We start from the raw sequence: 10,515 nt of genomic DNA on the forward strand, positions 1-10,515 counted from the left end.
GGAGTAATTTTTTTCTGGTATATGAGCTGGTGACCTCTGGCAACTTACCACCTAACCTTAATTTCTTTATTTTTACAATTGAACAAAATCATCTGGTTGGCAGAATTAATCTAAGGATTAAAGGAGACATTGTGTTTAAAAAAAATCAAAATAGTGTTACATATTGGAAGGCGGACAACAAAATGTTAGGGTATTTCCACTACTATTGTCACCCACTTTAATTTACATGTCCTAAAACATGAAGATTTGTTCGATGGATAGTCAATGTTTACTGAATTTTACCTTGTGGTAGTCACTGCGCTGGCCTTGGGTATATAAAGATTAAAAGACATAGTTTTTACCTTCAAATAACCTACATGAGAGTTTTAAAAATAAAGTGGTAGTAAATCTTCATGTGTATTTAAGTGTTTTAGAAACAATAAGCTGCATCTGGCTCCAGAAGAAAATCGTTTCCAAGTGCTGTAAAATTAAAATGGTGACTTTGCATAGGAATTTTATTACTTCCTTTTCTAGTGAGCCTTCAAAACCGTATCAAAGACCAGCTTTATTAGCAGTACGTCTGCCCCATCTGTGACACAGCGGGCCTGGGTGCCAGTAAAGTATCCTGCACAAAAGAGGCTTTCAAATTTGTGTGAATGTGATCCATGCTGGAAAACACATTTTACTTCAGAACCCACCTATCCCTCTCTTAGAACCTCCAAACTTTCAATGACTCTAGTATTTTCTATTCTATCTCATCCCATCACATTTCATCCCATTCTATTCTATTATTTCTCATTAAAAGAAATACTGATTACGATCAAGAAAGTGATTTTGTAACCCTCTAATGATACAAGTCTCACATTTTAAAAAACATTTGCTATAAAGATTACCTACATGGGAGTTATTAAGGTAGTAAGTTTCATGTACTACTTGACCTTATCTCAACAAATTTCCATTCCTTTATTAAACAGTCCACTGTCTCTCTCTTGGTAAGGGGAAAACATTTCTTATTAAACCATGGTTCAACCATCAGGTCACTAGAGGCCCATAGAAGAAATCTTAGATTTCTGGACACTTTTAATCAGATGAAATTGCAAATCTTGTATTGAAATATAATTGAGGACAAAATCAGAGTCTGTCTCCTGGAAGGGATAAGTTAAAATCAGGGAAATAGAGAGATCCAATCAAGATGGGGGAATAGACACTCTGCAGCATCACTCTCTCCCACAAATCAACCAAATTTACAACTATAAAAATGTAATATCAGCGAAGCCGGGGCAACTGGAGCACGGAGGAAGAGGAGGAGAGACCTACGGAGTTCATGAAGGCGGGAGAAACTATGATGAGAGAAAGCAAAAGCTGCTCTGAGCATTTTTGGCTGCAGCTGTTTTAGGGCTCGAGCTGAGGAGCGCATGGAGCAGGAGCCGGCAGAAGCCACAGCTGTGCTCTTTGGATGGAGTTACTTGGAGGCGGCAGCGGGGAAGAGGGCCTTGGTGACTCCCAGGACAGCAAGACCACTAATAGTGTTTCCATGGACCCACGCAGGAGCGAGGAGCTAGAACAACTGAAAAAAGGGAGCTGTTCAGAGGCCGGTGAGTCACTGCAAGGGACCAGCGCAGGGCCCATCCCATGGGAAGTGTTTACAGCATGGGTGGTGGGGGAGATGGGCCCACTGGGAGAACACTGGGATAGAGCAAGGACAGCTGATCTGCCCCCCAATCAGCACAGGACCACTCAGAGGAGACTGGTCAGGAATGCAGAATTGCATGGGGTACAGTTTGATGAAAAAACTCAGGCCCAGATCAGAGATTCTACAGAACACAGATCCACCAGGTCTCTGGAGGGCCAGAAGTAAGTATAAGCTAGCCATTAAACCCTGAGCAGCACAAAAAACCTTCCCTAGGGAAACAGCAGCAAAGTAGCAACTTAAATAACCACACAGTTCAAGTACTGGTTCCCACAGGAAGTTCCCCCGTGTTAGAAGCAAAGGACAAAAAATTAGTTCTGGCTCAGGCACACCACCAACACCTTGGGGCCTGCCTGGGAATTGGAGGCTTGGATCTGGGGACCGGACCCCACTCCCACTTCCAGGCAAATAGCAGTAGTGCCTCGGGGCCAGCCTGGGCACCTGAAGCATGGAGAAAGGGACTGGATCCCCCTCCCACAACCAGGCACACCATGCCAGCACCTTGGGGCCCACCCAGGGACCCGGGATATGGAATTGAGGACCAGACCACCCTCCCACAAACAGGCACAATATGTCAGCACCTCAGAGCCCACCCAGGGATCCAGAGCACAGAGAAGGGCACCAGACCTCTCTCCCACAACCAGGCACAACATGCCAGCACCTTGGAGCCCACCCAGCGACCTGGGGCAAGGAGAAGGGGAATGGTCCTCTTTCCCACAACCAGGCATACCGTGCCAGAGCTTCAGGGGATGCCAAGGGACCCGAGGTATTGAGAAGGGGAACGGACCCTCTCTCCCCAAACCAGGCACAACATGCCAACAACTCGGAGCCCACCCAGGGACCCAGGGCAAAGAGAAGAGGAATGGTCCTCTCTACCACAACTAGGCACACTGTGCTAGTGCTTCAGGGCCCACCCGGGGACCCAAAGCATGGAGAAGGGGACCGGACCCCCTCCCACAACCAGGCACACCAAGCCAGCACTGCAGGGCCCATCTGGGGACCTGAGGCATGGAGAAGGGGACTGGACCTCTCTCCCATAACCAGGCACACCATGCCAGCACCTTGGGCCCCACCCAGGGACCCAGGGCATGGAGAAGGGAACTGGACCACCCTCTCACAACCAGGCACACTGAGCCAGCACCTTGGGGCCCACTCAGGGACCCAGGGCATGGAGAAGGAGACTGGACCACCCTCCCACAACCAGGCACAACATGCCAGCACCTCAGAACCCACCCGGGGACCTGGGGCATGGAGAAGGGGACCAGACCTCTCTCCCACAACCAGGCACACTGGTCAGAGCTTCAGGACCCGCCCAGGGACCCAAGGCGTGGAGAAGAGGAATGAACTCCCCTCCCACAACCAAGCACACCATGCCAGCACCTTGGGGACAGCCTGAGGACCTGAAGCATGGAGAAGGGGACTGGACCTCTCTCCCACAACCAGGCACACCATGCCAGCACCTTGGGGCCTGCCCGGGGACCCGAGGCAAGGAGAAGGGGAACGGACCTCTCTCCCAAAACCAGGCACAACATGCCAGTACCTCGGAGCCCACCCGGGGTCCCAGAGCAAGGAGAAGGGTACTGGACCACCCTCCCACAACCAGGCACACCATGCCAGCACCTCAGAGCCCACTCAAGGACCCATGGCATAGAGAAGGGGACCAGACCTCTCTCCTACAACCAGGCACACCACGCCAGTGCCTCAGGCCCTGCCCAGGTACCTGGGACATGGAGAAGGAGACTGGACCCCTCTCCCACAACTAGGCACATGGCGCCAGCACCTTGGGGCCTTCCCAGGGACCAGAGGCATGGAGAAGAGCACCAAACACACCCCACAACCAGGCATACTGCCAGTGTGCCAAGGAGCATACCAAAAACAGCACCTCTACATGGGTGGCCAACCACAGCCACCACAATAACCATGGCTGCTGCAAAAGTGGCTAGACACGACAGCCACCACGCAGATGGTCTGCCAACCACTGGAGAGCATTGACACAAGGAGAGTCACCAGCAGAAACAGAGAAAAGAAGAGGATGTCTCTTTCCACAAAACCCATTTCAGAGTGACAGAAGAATCATCTGCTTTATGATAATATTGGGGGACCTGATCACACCTGTCAGCATTGGACAGATCATTGAGACAACAAATTAACAGAGTAACCATTATTCTTTCAGAAGGAGAGAAGAAATCTAGGGCAATTATAGGGGGGAGGGGGAGAGAATGGGTGAAGAGGAGAGATTGGATAAGGGGCATAAAGAAAAATTACAATTTGTAACAGTACATATGCTAGTAATATTGATTTAATCAACATATCTCAATGTTCAACCCCCAAAATATGTACCGTCAATTTTGATTCAATAAATAAAATAAATTAAATTTAAAAATAAAATAAAATTAGGGAAATAGATTGATGCATGCAATTTTAAATAAATGTTTTCAAAAATAACCTACAGGTATAACTGGTTACATTAGTGATCAAAGAGGATATTATCAAATGGATATTCAAGTTTGAATTCTTTCAAATAATAATTTTAACAAGGCTTTATTTTTATATAGCACTTTACAGTTTACATGGTACTTTAATACACACACAACTTAAGAACAAAAGCTATCTATTGTGTTATAGTTATTCACAACCATATTGGATTACATCATCTTTGCAATGGAGAATTCGTAGTTTACTAATACTCAGAAGTAGAAAATTTCTCCCGAAAATGCCAGAGCAGTGATTGGGAAGTCCCTCAAATTTAGCAGTTGGTCCCAGATATTTATGAATCAGTAGCAAGGTGACCAGTTTCTTTAGATGTTGAAATGTCACAAACCGAATCATAATTCAAAGATGGAAACCCAGGGGATCATCTGTTCACAGGATGGAATGCATTGCTGCTGGAACCCCAAGATCTGATACAACTTCTCTGGCAAAAATGAGGGAGGGAGAAAAATCTTGGCTGGAAATAGAGGGACAGAACACAGCTCTGATAGCTAGTTGCCTTGCAGGAAGAAGTGTGGCATTGTGGAATTGAGAACTAGTTCGAAAGGTACTGGAAAGAGAGTAAAGAAAGTGGTGTGAAGTGAAGATTGAAGGAGAGATGCTGAAGCTAGGGGAGCCCCAAGGACTTGAGTGAAGTTTCAGAACAAAAGTCATCAGACCAGATATTACAGGATATGGTTTTGGTGAATTCTTCTTGAAGTTGTCTGGGATAGAATGCATCACCCACATTCTGACACTTTGTCTTATTAGTGAGTGTAACATCTACACATGATGATTAGAATGAATCTATCAAATTCATTAAATTACTGACAGGGATATGTCATGTGCATCACATCAATATTTAGTTAGATTTTCTGGTATAAGAAGAAGACCCACTTATAATGTTGATAAACTTATAAAATGCTTTATTTTTAGAATTTTAAAAAAATTTTAATGGAATCATTTAATATAATTTTAGCCATTCATTCTCAAAATACTGAATTAAAATGTGTGCCAGAACTAGATGATATCTAGTGCAACCAAAGGCAACTAACTGAATAACTAAAAAGTAGGCTTTCAAAAATACGCTAATATCATCATTATAATTTAACACTATAATTAAAAATAATTGCCAGCCACCATTCTTGAAAACTTTTAAAAATATCACATATATTCAAAAAAGCTGTGAGAACTAAAAGAATTAAAAATCCACACTACTTACCATTAAGATATTTACAGTTCAGTTGAGGAAATACTCGTTTTAGATACGCACATAGAACTGTGGAGTGAGTCAGAAAGGACTTCAGTTAGTCAACATCTTTTGAACAAACTTTATGTGTCAAGCACATGCTGAGTATAATCTAACAGGACAGAAAAATCCTTGACCTCAGAGAGCTTACATTCCAGTGTCATTTCCAGGTCTAGTCACTTGATCACTAATCATCTAAAGTGTCCATGCCTGTGCTGACTTTAGCACATACTGCTCCTGACTCAGATCACAGGTTTGTCCTGGGCAAGGTCATGTTGTATCCTTGGCCCCTTCTTTTCTCTGGTGTTTTATCCTGACCTTTCCCCTTGCTTCTACTAAATTTTAACTGAAAACAGAATGAGCTCTTATAAAAATTAATAGCACCATAATTCAAAGTAAAGAGTCTGGGAAGTTTTTTCTCCCTCCCTCATTATATAGATATATAGCCCAACCTTGGAAGCCACACAACTAATCCAAGTGAGAATTTACATAAGAACATATGCTCCACAAGTGTCTGCTTTATTCAGTGCCACATACTCTGTGCATTTACAGAGGCTGGTTCATGTCTGCTCCCAGAGCATTTGCTGAATGCATAAAGGAATGAATGAATGAGTGAAGATTTGGCACACTTCAGAAAGTTTTCTGACCCATAGTTCACATCAAGAAAGGTCTTACTGCCAGACACTGTGCCAAATGCTTGTAGTATCTAGCTCAGTCTAATCAAGTAAGTAATAAAATGCTCACTTTATAATATAACTAGACTTATTTTATTGAGGCTTATTTTATTTGTCCAAGACCAGGGAACAAAATTTGAATTTGAATTCAGGCCCAACTGACTATAGAATGTCTGTACTTTTTAACCCTTATATTCATTATTTTTAATTCCATATTTTCTTTACAAATATGGGTTCAGAAAGAAAATGGTGGGGATTTTTTGTTTGTTTTGCTTTAATCGTGCTAAACATCTGCCTTATTTCTTAAAACCTATTTAGCAATATCTGGCACTTATTACACCAAGTTGCTAATCTCTTTGAAAAAAGGATCATGTTTTATATAATTTCATTTTTCCACATATCACCCAGCCTAGCAAAACTCTAATAAAAGACAGTGAGTTTAAATCAATCAATCAGTCTTTGAAAACCAAAGTCACAATGGTTTAATTATTTAAAATACTGACAATGAAAAAAACCAAATTATTATTACAGTTATTTCTGTATTCTTCGTAATACACAACCTCATTTGGAGTTGGTTTTATATAAACAACCTGGTGAGAGACTGCAGTATATACAGATAATTTGTAGGAATCTCCCACATTCAGAAATACCTAAAACCACAATCAATTAAAGAATGTAAAATGCTTTTGAAAAATCAGGGGCTGTTTGAAGGAACTCACATTGTATTTTTTTTTTTTAAACACTTTCCATATATATTATTCCTTAAACTGATTTTTTTAGGGAACTATTCTAATTTAACCTAATTAATTGAGAAGTCACTTTCCATTCCGCCAGACTTTCCTCCCGTTCCCTAAGAAAGAAGGACACATCATTATTGATGCTACCACATCTCTTCATAATTGGCTATAGCTGTAGATGTAGCCAAAATACCCTACCTCTTTTTCAAGAAAATAATTTGTGAGAAAAACCATTAATGTTGAAAAATTCAATAATCACAGTAAACTCTATTAACTTGTAACAAATTAACAGTAGTATAAAATTGAATAAATACAGAGAATAAATGGAAAAAGCTTGTAAGGTCTGCTTCCTTGAGCCTATTCCCCTGACTCCATTCTAGTTATCAGTTCCATCTCATTATTTAAGTCCATGACTTTTACAGATATATATGAATAAACACTATATATTTGAGGTCTACTTTTCTTTATTATCTACTCACTCACTATTAGCCACTGACACTTCCACTCTGCTGAAGTGCTTGGTCAGGGTCACCAATGCCAAGCTAATAATTAAACTTAATGGTTTCTTCTCATTCCTAAATTTATTTGTCATTTCTAAACCATATGCCATTGGACCATTTCTCTAAATTCTATTTGAAATTCTCTCTTCTCTTGAATTTCTCATGAAACTTTTTATCTGACCAGGCATTATCCTGTGTCTTTCACCATCCATCTCACCATAAGTTCTCTGTTTTCATTTCCATCTATCCAGTTCTTAAATGTAGGCATCCTTCAAGATGGAGTACCATGCTCTATTTTATTTAAGCTCTATATTCACTCCCAGGATGATTACATCTACTTTCATGTTTTCCACTATCAATGTAGCATACAACTTAAAATTGACATTTGAAATCTTAATTATTTTTCTAAGAAAAGCCCTGGTGTGGATTGGATTATGTCCCCCAAAACTCCCTGAGGCTTGAATTGTGTCTCCCAAGTTTTATGTATTATAAACTTAGCCCGCACTGTGACTGTTAAGAGGGTGGGAGATCTTATTAAGGTAATTGAACGGTGAAGCCTTCAAGAAGTAATTGGATTGTAGGACTGTGCAGTAGTGAATGGATTAAAAGTGATGGTCAGGGGCATGGTTCTGAGGCTTTAAAAGAAGATGAGAGTCTGTCTTTCACTCTCTCTGCTTCCACCATCTTGCAATGTGAGACCCCTGTGTCGCTGCTGCCACCACCAGATGGACTTTGGACTTCCCAGTCTCAGAAACTGTAAGCAACAAATTTCATTTTCTTTATAAATCACACAGTTCCAGGTATTTTGGTATAAGCAACAAAAGCAGACTAATACAAGCCCAGAATGTCACCTAGTTCTTAGGCATCTCTGCCATGTATATTAACCATCAATATCTCAAATACAGCTTGATAAAATCTGAACTTATGGTAATATATCATATTGTGATTAATAATAACCATTATTTCAGTTACTGGCTCAAAACCATGGCATTTGTCAGATTTACATCTTTCTCATAAGTTTCACAACCAGTCAGATCAGTCCATACTACCTCTAAAATGTTCCACATACCTACCATTTCTTTTCATTTCTATTCTATTGTCTTATGTAGGCCTGTGTGACCTCTTGGGAGACAATCTTGCAAAACCTCTCTGTGTCTAATTTTTGTCCACATCAATTTTTGTCTCTGCATAAAACCGTAAAACAGAGATGAATAATAAAACAGAGTTGCCTTCTTAAGTAGCACATATAACACCATTCTTCTCCTTAAAAGCTTAAAAGTGGTTTTCCAGGAGTTTGATATCATCAAGATGGCAGAATAGATGATTCCAGCCTTGCTCCTCCTTACAAGTAACCAATTTGCAACTGTTAGGAAGCAAAGACTGCCAACCTGGGACTGTGGGAGCTAGGGGAAGAGGAGGAGAGACCCACAGAGTTTTTGAAGGCATGAGAGGTCGTAGAAAGAGGGTATAAGGTTGAGCCATGGCCACTTCTCAGCCAACCTGATACAGAGGCATATTTGTGTAAATAATGACTGAAATTTTACCAAATATAAAAATGACAACATCCAGATGCAGGAAGCTCAGAGACACCAATCAAATTTAATCCAAAGAGGAACATCCCAAGACATATCACAATCAAATTATTAAAAACCAAAGACAATAGAAAAGAGACATACAACATTCAATGGAGACCTAATAGGTTTCTCAATGGATTTCTCAATAGAAACCTTACTGGCCAGAAGATAATGGTATGATATAGTCAAAGTGCTGAAGGAAAGACTTTCAGCCAAGAATTCCATATACAGCAAAACTAACCTTCAAATGTGGGGGAGAAATAGAGTCTTTCCCAGAAAAGCAAAGGCTAAGGGAATTCATCAACACTAGACCTGCTTTACAGGAAATGCTAAAGGGAGCTCTTCAATATGAAAGAAAATGATGCTAAAGAGTAGCCAGAAAACATCTGAAGGTACATAACTTATTAGTAAGGTAAATACACAGACGACCTCAGAATACTACAATGTTGTAAGTGTTGTGAATAAACCACTTATATTCATAGTATAAAGTCTAAAGGACATACCTAACAAGACAATGAAATGTACAGCAACCAAATAAGAAACAGGCAATATTAAAAGATGAAACTTGGACAAAAATAATATCAAAAAGTCAGGGGTAGGGGGAATGACACCAAGTGTAGAGTTGGCTTTGGTTCTTTGTTTTTTCTTTGACATCAAAGTTAATTTGTTATTAGTCTAAAATAATTTGTTATAAACATTTTTTTCTAAGCCTCATGGTAACCACAACATGAAAATTATGAGACATACTAAAAATAAATAGCAAGAAATCAAAATGTAAAGCTAGAAAAAACCACTTCACACAAAGACAGACAGCAAGACAGGAAAAAAAAGTATCTATAAAACAACCAGAAAAAAAAAAATATGGCAGTAGTGAGTCCCTACATATCAATAATAACCCTAAATTTAAACAAATGAAATGTCCTAATTAAAATACACAGAGTTGCTGAGTGGATTATAAAACAAGAACCAACAATATATTGCCTTTGAGAAACTCACTTCACCTATAAAGAGGCACACTGGCTGAAGGGAAGGGGTGGAAAAAGATGTTTCATGCAAATGGAAACCAAAAAAGAGCAAGAGTAGCTATAATTTTATCAGATAAAATAGACTTTAAGCCAAGGGAATTAAAAAAAATAAAATAAAATAAGGAAGGTCATTATATAATGACAAAGGGATCAATCCAAAAAAAGAGGATATAACAATTCTAAATATATATAAACCCAACTCTGGAGCACCTCGTTATACAAGCAATTACTATTGGACCTAATGGGAGATATATATACCAACACCATAATAGTTGTGGACTTTAATATCCCACTTTCGCCAAAAAAATGCCAAAAACTTTTTGCTAAAAAAATTTTTTAGACAAAAAATTAACCAGAAAACATCAAAATTAATTTCTACTATAGGCTGATTTGACCTAATGTACATTTATAGAATATTTCATCCAACAACTGCAGAATACACATTCTTCTAAGCAACACATGGAACATTCCTTAGAAGGGACTGTGTTAGAACACAAAACAAGTCTCAACAATTTTAAAAAAATAGAAATTGTATCAACTATCTTATCAGGCCACAATGGAATAAAACTAGAAAACAGCATCAAAAGGGAACTAGAAACCATACCAATACATGGAAAT

This window comes from Cynocephalus volans, chromosome 1 (assembly GCF_027409185.1).
Source record: "Cynocephalus volans isolate mCynVol1 chromosome 1, mCynVol1.pri, whole genome shotgun sequence".
NCBI classification, from domain to species: Eukaryota; Metazoa; Chordata; class Mammalia; order Dermoptera; family Cynocephalidae; genus Cynocephalus; species Cynocephalus volans.